Source organism: Nestor notabilis, unplaced genomic scaffold (genome assembly GCF_000696875.1).
Source record: "Nestor notabilis isolate BGI_N333 unplaced genomic scaffold, ASM69687v1 scaffold12983, whole genome shotgun sequence".
Lineage (NCBI taxonomy): Eukaryota > Metazoa > Chordata > Aves > Psittaciformes > Psittacidae > Nestor > Nestor notabilis.
The window spans coordinates 36,654-48,068 of record NW_009921751.1 but is presented as its reverse complement, the minus strand read 5'-3'; positions in this window follow the sequence as shown (position 1 = coordinate 48,068).

Below are 11,415 nucleotides of genomic sequence, written 5' to 3'. Positions count from 1 at the left end.
ACACTGCCAGGGATGGGGCAGCCACAGCTTCTCTGGGCACCCTGTGCCAGCGCCTCAGCACCCTCACAGGGAAGAGCTTCTGCCTCAGAGCTCATCTCAATCTCCCCTCTGGCAGGTTCAAGCCATTCCCCTTGGCCTGTCCCTCCATCCCTTGTCCCAAGCCCCTCTCCAGGTCTCCTGGAGCCCCTTTAGGCACTGGAGCTGCTCTAAGGTGTCCCCTTCAGGAGCCTTCTCTTCTCCAGCTGCCCCAGCCCAGCTCTCTCAGCCTGACTCCAGAGCAGAGCTGCTTCTTAACTCAGACACGTTTGGGGTTTAAAACCTATTTCTCATGTGCTTGCTTATTCATTTTTCATATGACTTCATCAGTTTAGAAACAGAGGTATCTGGATATAGGATGTTCCAATCTGAAATCAATTTCAGGGGCATGTGTACTGAAATCCCAGGTATCTGTACAGTCACAACCATAGCTGCAAAACACTTTGTTAATCTAAGTATTCAGTATAGATTAGTAATAGGAGGTACATAAAGGTTTATTATGTCCATTTGGCCCTTTTCTGCTGGCTTGCATGAAGGCTCAGGTTCAGCTGCTATCCACGAGATCTGAATGTGCTCCTCCGGGATGGCCTTGACCCTATGGGGAAACACTTCTCCATGTTCTCTGTCTCCTAGGAGTCTTTCATCTATCTATGGCTTTCATTGAAGGGGTACCTAGGCTTGGGTGGAGTGCTTAGTGTGGGGTTGTGCTTCAGTTTTTCATTTCCCACAGGAACTGGGAGGTGACTGGGGGGTTTTTCATACATCTTCACTTTTAACAAACCAAAAGGTCCAACACCATGCTCTGACCAGTGAACCCAACCCTCTTAACAGGGTCCATGGCTGCCCATGCCACCGCTGTGTGGCACCAAGCACCACTTCTGTCATGGGGCTGGAAACCAGGGTGAAGAGGGAACCCCCCAGCACTACCGTGAACAGAAAAATGGGGGGTTTCACCATTAAATGTCCTGGAAAATGGGGCTTTGTGGGCATTGAGGAGAAACAAACCAGAGTAAGGAACCCAAACGCACCTGCCTGCACCCAGACGATGCTCTGCAGGACTTGGCTGGCCAGTAGATGGAAAGGGTGACCACATTCCAGCATTCTGACACTAAAGCAGCCCAATCTTATTCTCTATTTTAACTGAACCACACTAAAAAGATTAATAAGGAAGTACTAAGGAAAAGGGATACAGGATTTCTATTAACAAGTCTCTAAGTCTAACCAGATCAGCAACACCAGCAGTAACAAATATCTGCCTGTGATCCTCACAACTGAGATTAAAGCCTTCAAGCAGCCCATGAGATTAAGGAAACTACTTCCATAAAGCATAATCTGTTACCCTTCTGGACTTGGCGCAGACACACAGTCAGTGAGGGGAAAATATTTTCTCCTACTAAGAAAAAAGTGGTTTTACAGTGACACTTCTTTGTAAAAATGAGGATTTTTAGTGATAACAGAATCCAATTTTCTTTGACCTGGCTTCTGCAGGACAGTGACAACTGGCTGGGTGTAATAAACCACTGCTCAAACTTCCTGAGCCCAGGGTCAGCTCAATCCCTGCCTTGTGGTTTCTGCTGCAAGGTGGAGGAGCGAGTCTGGATACTGATGTCCTGCTCATTAAACTGTGCTGCCCCGAGTGTGCGTCAGAGAGTGTGCACCCTACACTTTCTAATCAGCTGCAGAGATAAGCTGGTTTTCCAGCATGAAACAAATTGGATTTTAATTTGTCTGAAAAGGCAAGAAATCCACCCAGAGACTCTTTCAGGCAATCTCCAACCACATCATTCTGTCCACCTTTAGCTGTGGCTGCGCAAGGTGCCAAGAGCCTTCTCCAAACCACCACTTTTCATAGAACCCCAGCCTGGTTTGTGTTGGAAGGGACCTCAAAGCTCCTCCAGTCCCAACCCCTGCCACGGGCAGGGACACCTTCCACTAGAGCAGGTTGCTCCAAGCCCCTGTGTCCAACCTGCCCTTGAACACTGCCAGGGATGGGGCAGCCACAGCTTCTCTGGGCACCCTGTGCCAGCGCCTCAGCACCCTCACAGGGAAGAGCTTCTGCCTCAGAGCTCATCTCAATCTCCCCTCTGGCAGGTTCAAGCCATTCCCCTTGTCCGGTCACCACCGAAGAGCAGCCTAAATCCACAGAGCCAAGCAGGAAGGAGCAGCGATGCTGTGGGCCCCATCCAGCACAGGGACACCTCTGCTGAGCCACAGCCAGTGATAAAGGCAAATTAAAACCACATTAGAATGAACCTCAAGATTTTCAACAAAAGGTTATGAGGAGCGATGCAGGGCAAGTGGCTTCACTTAATACACACTTACGAGCACTGCAGAGGGATGTAAGCATCCATCTGGCAAAATTATCGCAGGAGTAAAACACTCTGGGGAGCAGCTTAGCTGGGAAGCAGCACATTTTATAGGAGCAATGCAGATGGCAATGGAGTTTTTGCCTTGCTAAATGGCACGATGTCACTAAAAGTGGCTATTATAGGAGAGCAATGCCAATTTTAACAACCTAAGTGCTGGAAAACCCTTGCCCATGGGGATGCTTCATGGTACCAACCTCCATGGAAAGAGGGGGGATGCCAAGAGGTGAACCTGCATCAAGGAGACTTTCATTCATGCTAGGATAGAGAAAAGGAAGAACAATAATTCCAGTAGATGAGAGAGGATGTCAGGCAATGGCTGTGCACAGAGCAGGGCCTTGGCTCATTCCTTCGCTGTGTGAGGAACAAGGAAACCAAAGAGTCCAACTGAAATAAGAATTAGCGTCTTAAAACCAGGGAGTTGTTTCCTGGGAAGAAGACACTTTCCTCACCCTGAGTGAGTGTTCAGAGGAGCAGGGACAGCAGCTGCAGGAAGCAGCACGTCTCCATCACTCCCCACCTCACTTCCCTGCCTAACTGGCCATAACAGCAGCTATTTCTTTTTGGAACAAATAAGGTGTCCCGTTTTTGGGACAGTGCTGTGGAAGCAGCTGTGTGCTCACCCTCCCAGCCCCAGACGGCAAAAACAGCTCTGAAAGCACCACGGGAAAGGAGTCTAAAGGCTGAATTTAATTTGCTTTGCTCCTCTAATGTCTTCTTCAAATTGCTCTAAACTTCTCCCTGAGCATCCTGTGGGTCGGCAGGAAACTATTTCCAGGCAAAGCAGCCCAAAAGCCCATCACGGTCAGTGACTGGAAGCATCCTGGAGGTGTTGGAGACGTGCAGCTGTGGGAAGCAGCTGGGTGCTATCAGTGAACAGAGCTCCTCAGGGCACCCACACAAGAAAGGGGGAAGGATGCCCTGATGCCACCTTCAGTCTATGTGTTCTGAACAACCAGCTCTCCCTTACTTGCCAGAGACGTGAAATCTATGCCCATTATGTTTGCAAATATGATTAATCACTGAACCCCAGCCTGGTTTGTGTTGGAAGGGACCTCAAAGCTCCTCCAGTCCCAACCCCTGCCCCGGGCAGGGACACCTTCCACTAGAGCAGGTTGCTCCAAGCCCCTGTGTCCAACCTGCCCTTGAACACTGCCAGGGATGGGGCAGCCACAGCTTCTCTGGGCACCCTGTGCCAGCGCCTCAGCACCCTCACAGGGAAGAGCTTCTGCCTCAGAGCTCATCTCAATCTCCCCTCTGGCAGGTTCAAGCCATTCCCCTTGTCCTGTCCCTCCATCCCTTGTCCAAAGCCCCGCTCCAGGTCTCCTGGAGCCCCTTTAGGCCCTGGAGCTGCTCTAAGGTGTCCCCTTGAGGAGCCTTCTCTTCTCCAGCTGCCCCAGCCCAGCTCTCTCAGCCTGGCTCCAGAGCAGAGCTGCTCCAGCCCTCGCAGCAGCTCCGGGGCCTCCTCTGGCCTCGCTCCAGCAGCTCCACGTCCCTCTTGTGCTGTTCCCCAGAGCTGGATCAGGGCTGCAGGGGGGGCTCCCCAGAGCACAGCAGAGGGATGTGCTTGAGGAACAGCACAGGAGAAGGCAGATCCCTCCTCTGTGCATCAGACTGTGGTATGACACCCTCACTCCCACAGCAAAGCGGGTCCCAAGACACCAGCGCAGCACCCAGGCAAAACAGGATGGGGCTTCATGGCCAAAACTTGGGAAGGGCCCTGGTGTGCTTGTGGGAAACACAACCTTCCCTGGATAACGCAGTGGTGAGCAGGTTTTTGGCTGGAGCTCTTCTCTCAAAGAACAAAAGTAGCTTAAATGGCAAGTCTGGGAAGACCTTGCTCATTAACTGAGTTTATTATTTCCTGAGCTCTGTTTAATCACCCTTTTAAAGCCTCTGTTTGCTAATTGAATGCTTCCCTTTTTGTCAGGAGATAAAAGGAATGAAGAGTTGTTGGAAATGGTTGATTATACATATGTATAAGTGCACTGGGTTGCTTAATGAATCTGGTAGATGAGAAATTCATATTTAGTCTAAAACCCACCAGCTTGCTTTGTCATCTCTGTTTTCTGGGGACTTTTCACAGTTCCATTGCCAAAGGGGTTTATCTATGGAATGAGCCCCTTGTGACCATGAGCAAGGGATGTCCAGCACCATGAAGACCTGGGGTGGGTACCAACTGCATCCCAGTGGGTCCGTGTCCATGCAGATGACAGGGTAGTGACAACCACAGCAAGCCATGAGCATCAGACAGCAATCGAATATCCATTATTATTCCGAGTATCACAAACCTGTCTGAGGTTTGACTTTTTCAGCCTTGTGGTGTATTTAAACCTATGCAATAGGGAGCTCACTTCATCTCCATCCAACCCAATCCATTCTATGATACCAGTGCTTCAGATTCCCACACAGCCAAAGGACATCGGCAGGATTTGCAAGAGATTGATTTACCAGTGGTGGAGAGTGCTTTGAACAGAGCTGGTTTGCTAAATAACCAGGCAGTTTTGGAACAAAATATGCCTTTTTTTTATATCCCCCAAGCATAAATTATCAGCTATAACACATAATTGCAGTGAGAGAGAGGAAAACAAAACTTAAATTAGCTAAACTGTAAACACAGACACTTTGAAAAAGATAAGTGTGAAGTAAGTGAACCAAAACTAGCTTAAACACAGGGGAGAGCGGATAATCGAGTTCAGGAATTAAAGTGAAAAAACAGGAGGCCGAGTTTAGAAGGACACCAGTCAAGCAGCATACCAAAAGATCAGGAAAGTCAAGCCAAGGATAATCCTATCCCAGCAGGATTTGTGCAAAGTGCTTTTCTCTGACTACAGACACTCTGCTCAGGCCTATTTACGGCTCTAACTGCTATTTTGGCTTCCTGAGAAATGCTCTCACACTTCCCTGCGTGGGGGCAGGTTTCAGAGGAGCTATGGGAGAACCTGTGATGGATTATGATGGACCAACTGGATGCTTTTGCATTGTGAGGACCTGGCCTGAAGACAGGCAGGTCCCCACCAGCATCTTTTGTCCAACACCAACAGTGGTTTCAGCTCCAGCCTTTCAACTGAACTGTTCATTAACTGGGGGCACTTCAGCTTTGCAGTGTGCAGAAGGACACGACCAAAATGCTATCACTGTGCACCCTGTTGCTGCTGAGGGTCAGAGCAGCAGGACACACGTGCTTGAACCCCTGCCCTGCTTCTGCTATTGGAATGCACTGCTGCAGCGAGCCGAGGAGGTTCCGAGGGGAGCGGGAAGCAGCGGAGGTGGCAGAGGTAACACCAGCTCTGTTCTGCTAGTCTGTGTAAGGCACTCTGACTCCCAGTCTGTTAGCATTTGCTTTCCAGTGGAGTGCTTTGACAAGGCTGTACCCAAAGCTAATGCATTGCAGGTGAAGCTTGTGCTGGGTTGCAAAAGGGATTTAGAGAGTCCTCAACTCAGCAGAAGAGCAGGCCATGAGCTGAATGTTTGGGTTTCTTCTCTATTTTTGGAGGACGGAAGCTTTGGCATTTGGCTGTATGGGTTTCATCACAAGCGTTCAGGGGAAGGCACAAAGCCCCGGCACAGGCTTTCCCCAACAGCAAGGGCTTGTGGCTGTGCTGCTGTCTATGATGAGGAGACAAACCACAATAGGGTCTGAGGACACATAGCTGCAGCCCTGCCCTGCTGCAGCCCAGGTTCCCATGGGATGTGCATTCCCAGGGGCAGGACTCAGCCAGCTCATCACCCAGGGCTGCACTCTGTGACACAGGGTTCTGGGCTAATGCTGCTACCAAATGACATGCTGGTTTGTGACATAATTTGCTTAGAGACAGAAGAAATCAGCCCAAAGGAAAGACTGGAAGACAGAGACATGCCCAGTTAAGTACTGGTGCACAGACCCATGGCCACATGGAAAACTGGGGGGTCTCTACTTCAAAGGCTCATGGAGCAGCTCATCTTGTGACCATCTCTCCCACAAACCAAACTACAGAGGGAACTCTTTATTGCCCAGAGAAGCTGTGGCTGCCCCATCCCTTGCAGTGTTCAAGGCCAGGTTGGACACAGGGGCTTGGAGCAACCTGCTCCAGTGGACGGTGTCCCTGCCCACAGCAAGTGGTTGGGACTGGAGGAGCTTTAAGGTCCTTCCAACACAAACCAGGCTGGGATTCCATGATTCAGTTTTCTTATTAGCAGAGTCATGTCAGAATTACAAGGAAGAACTAGAACTATTGCATATTTCATATTAGACTACCCTCACCAGCTTGCAAGACAGCCATGAAGATTGCTTTAGAAATTATTCTGGCTGTGAAACATCAACTAAAGGTGGCTCAATTTGTTATATTTTTTTTAAACTTCATAGTTATGTCACTATAGTCATATATATGTATGATATATGTATCATATATTCATTTGCTGTAAAGTACGTGTCAGACTCCTGCTATAAACCCAACACATGGGTTGGGTAATTACCGTTACTCACAGTAGCAGCTAAGACCATTTAATAAACTATATATATTTAGCATAGCAGTCAGAATAAATGTTTGTTTATAGAAATAGAAATAAAACCCATGTGCAAAACCATCTGCTTCTGTCATTACTGTCAGAAGAAACTGAGTTACTACCAGCCACCAAATCATCAGCTCCACCATGGGTTTGCACCGGTGAGATTGAAAATATCCAAGGCATCAGCTGCAATAGGTGCTCCAGCTTGTTTTGCTTTGATTGGCTCTTCTTCATTTAATTGAGAGTCAGATTGGAGCCAACTAAACTGAAAAACACTTCTGATTTCCCTGCACTGAAATCAGGTTTTTGCTGTGCCTCCTGCAGCGTGCTCCTCTGGCAGCCCTGGGGGATGCTCACACACGAGCAGGGACCTCGGTGCCCCACTGTCTGCCCACCCACCTGGGTTGATCCCATAAATGCCCCAGTAAAGGAATACATTGATTTTTGCCTTTCCCTTAAGGTATGTGTCCTATTGCTGGGAGAATGTACTAAACACACATCAAAGAGTCACTGCAAGAAAATAAGCAAGATTTGAGATATAATGGCTTGTCTTCCCAAGCATCATAGACGGATCAGTGGAGTAAAACTTACCTCGTCTGCTGTATCTAACTAAACATATTAAATAAAGTACAAAAAAATCCCCACCTCCTCCTTATTCTGTCTCAAACAGCAGTTGGAAAACACAATGGTTTTATCACAGTGAAGGTTTTATCATGGAAGGATAATCACAAAGCATTTCTATAGCCCAAGAAATAGCTGACAACTCCACCAAGGGAAATAAAATTCTTTCTTTTCATAGTTAAAGGCTAACAACCAAGATTAAAGACACCAAGAAACATGGACAGGCACCCAGGAACCTGTTTTTCACGCAGCGAGAATTCCTGCCCAAAGCCCTGGGGAACAGATGTGGGACCGGCTTCAGGAGAAGCAGTGGGATCCTTCCTCAACAGAACAGTATCACAGGATCCCAGAACGGTTTGTGTTGGAAGGGACCTTAAAGCTCATCCAGTCCCAACCCCCTGCTCATCTCAGTCTCTCCTCTGGCAGGTTCAAGCCATTCCCTTTGGCCTGTCCCTACAGGCCTTTGTCCAAAGCCCCTCTCCAGGTTTCTTGTTGGCTCTGGATTTGGGATGACTGGCAGTGACGGCAGCCACCGGTGCAGGGATGAGTAAGTCAGTGCTGGGATGTAAACCTCCAATTCCTTCTCCCGAGCACATTTCAGCTTACTTCTGGCATTCTGCATAATTCATATCATAATTCCAAGCATATAAAGTAAACAATCTTACGGCTTTTTGGTTTTGTTTTTCCCTTGTATCTCTCCTGTGGCAAAACTTTTCTCCTAACAGAGGAAAAGTACAGAATACATAAAGAGACCAGCAAAGCAGAGAGGAAAAAATAGCTTTTTTCCATCCTAATCTTCGCTTTGGTGAACAACAAACCCAAAACTCGACACTCACCGCACAAGTGACCCCCATAACAAGCGTGGTAAAGCACAACCAAGACTGTAAAGAGCAACTCCTTCTTTTAATGGAAATATTCTGCACTAGGGAGCCTTGAGGCAGGCTCAGAAAGCTGTGTGAGCAGTAGGGATGTCTGGATAGAGCTGAGGCCGTGCTCCTGGATAACACAGGTCCCAGAAGAGATGCTCTTTCACTGCGTGGGCCTGGCATCACCCTGTGAAACCCATGAAGTCCACGTGCCCAAACGAGTGCTGCAGGTGGTCTCTGTTCCTTTTGCTTCCCACAGTTAAATGTGAATCAGATGCATGAATGACACCCAACGTCACCATTGACTTTGAGACCATTAGCAGCCAGGAACTTCTTTCACTGACACTGTGATGCATTCCAGCTCCACACCAAGTCAAAGCACATCTTTACCCACAGGAAGGCACAGGCACATGCTTGTGAATCATGCTAACATCACACCAGAGGGGCAGCCTCACCACCTCCATGCATGGGACTGTCCCCAGCTGAACTACCCCTTCTGCAGGACTGTTTCAAACCAGCCCCATGCAAGAGCCATTTGCCCAAGTTTTATTTACCCAAGCAAGGAGCCTCAACCCATCACTGGCTGTTGAGAGGCATTGAAACTGAGCTGAAGTGCCCTGGAGCAGACCCCAGAGGAATCCTGACAGCACCGAGCCCTTCAGCAGGGGCAAATACACCAGCACCAAATCTCAGAGGTTGACAGGCAACTCCATAGGAAGAAAATAACAGAAAGGGAGGATGTATGAAATGGCCTGGTGGCATTGCCGAAGTCAGACTTCAAACACAGCAGAGAAGCCTAAGTTCTGATTTTTACTCTTATTTTAGTGATACAGAAATCCCCCATGCAAGCCTCGTCTTCCTCCATCACTACACCAGAGCCCCACATAGCCACTCCAGCACCAGCAGTGACTCTCCAGTGCAAGGGATGAGAAAGACCCTTTGCAGGTTTTAATTCAGTCAGTTTGTGGTTTATTTATTGTGCTGTGTTTTAGGGGACTTTCTTAAATTAAATTGAAAACAAGAAAAAAAGGACAGAAAATAATTACTCCTGCAGTTCATGGAAACAGCAGAATATGATAGACTCACAGGGACCTCAGTGCTCCTCCAGCTCCAGCCCCTGCCACGGGCAGGGACACCTTCCACTAGAGCAGGTTGCTCCAAGCCCCTGTGTCCAACCTGGCCTTGAACACTGCCAGGGATGGGGCAGCCACAGCTTCTCTGGGCACCCTGTGCCAGCGCCTCAGCACCCTCACAGGGAAGAGCTTCTGCCTCAGAGCTCATCTCAATCTCCCCTCTGGCAGGTTCAAGCCATTGCCCTTGTCCTGTCCCTACATCCCTTGTCCAAAGCCCCTCTCCAGGTTTCTCTTCATTTCTCTAATGTGATTCGTAGTTTGCTTTAGGCAATTAAAATACCCTATTTTGATTTTTTTTAATGCAAATACTTTAAAATAATCCACCAGTCTCCTTTTTCCACAGCGACCCATTGCAGTGGAGACTTTGGTGTAGCCATTTGAAACCTGACGTGCCAGCAAGCTCTCCTTGTTCGGTGCCACTGCAGAGCCTTCAGCCACAGGAAGCGATGGCCAAGGATTGAAAGATTGAATAATTTTTAATTAGCCAAGTACTTGCAAATGGGCCCTGACAAAAGCGTTATCCACAGAGTGCATCTGCCACCCGTAGCTGTCCCCTGTGACAGCCAAGGCCCCTGTGAGCACGTCCCCAGTCCTGTCTGCTCTAAATGCCAGGCACAGAGACCATCGTCTCGCTGCTCGTCAGCAGCAGCGTGTTACTCACCCACCCGATACCCACCTAAGTGACTGTAGAATAAAGAAATTAACTTGACTTTCAGGCCGCCAGCGTTAAGCTGCTGCAGGGCTCAAGGGACGGGAGCCCAGCAGTACCTGGAGGTCCTCGGGACAAGTGTAGGGATGGAAAGTCAAAGTGGGGGAGGAAGTTCCAGCATCCCTTATGAGCGAGTGCTGTGAGGCCAGAACAACACATGGAGATTGCCAGGGCCGAGAACAACGTCTGCTTAGATTCACAGAATGGTTTAGGTTGGGAAAAACCTTTAAGATCAAGTCCATTAACCCAACGCTGCCAAGGCCACCGCTAACCCCTGTCCCCAAGTGCCACATCTACACGGCTTTTAAATACATCCAGAGATAGTGACTCCACCACGGCCCTGGGCAGCCTGACCCAGTGATTGACGCCCTGTCCCAGTGATTGACACCCTTTTAGTCAAGAAACTGTTCCCAATATTCCATCCAAACCTCCCCCTTGAAAAGCAGCAGAGGGTCAGGGTTTGCTTTGCTCCATTTTTGCAGACACTCAGTGATCCAAAGCAGCAAATGTGCCAGCCCCACCATCGCTGCAGGCAGTTGCGTTGCCCATATGTCAGCTAAAGGCTTGTGAGGCTCCTCTGGAGCCGTTCCCCCATTCAGCATGACCCACGCACACTGCCTGGGGGCAGGTCCTTCACATACAGGTATGCATTTCTCCTGGAGATGAATACATCATCTGTCCATCTGTGCAGTACTCAGCTGTGCATGTTAGAAGATACCAGGTGATTATATATTTGGTCTTGAAGAATGAGTATGTTTCAGTGCTGAAAGTTATTTAATTTTTCCTGTAAGGAGGCCAAACACTCCCAAACCCTGTGGCTTTTCTGACAGAGGAAAAGGAGAACTTACTTATAACTAGCAAGAATTAAACACCATGAGGATCTCTTATAAGCCAGGATCTCACCCCAGGAGACTGGTACTGCAGATGACAAGCAATAACCGACCTCTCTATGACTTCAACCTAATTAAACACGGAGTAAATCACCTAGAGAACGCTTTTTTCCAGGACTTTTCTTTTCCCCCCCTCTCCTGCTTCTCAGCGGGGGATGGATCATGGCCAGGTTTCAAACATGCAGTGGTGCGCTCCAGACAAAAAGACTGAGATGCAACAGAAGGAGTTCAGGTGGCTTTTGGCTGCTCACTGGTCCAAGGAGAACAGGAAGGATTTCCTGACGGATTGGCTGTTTGCTGGAAGTG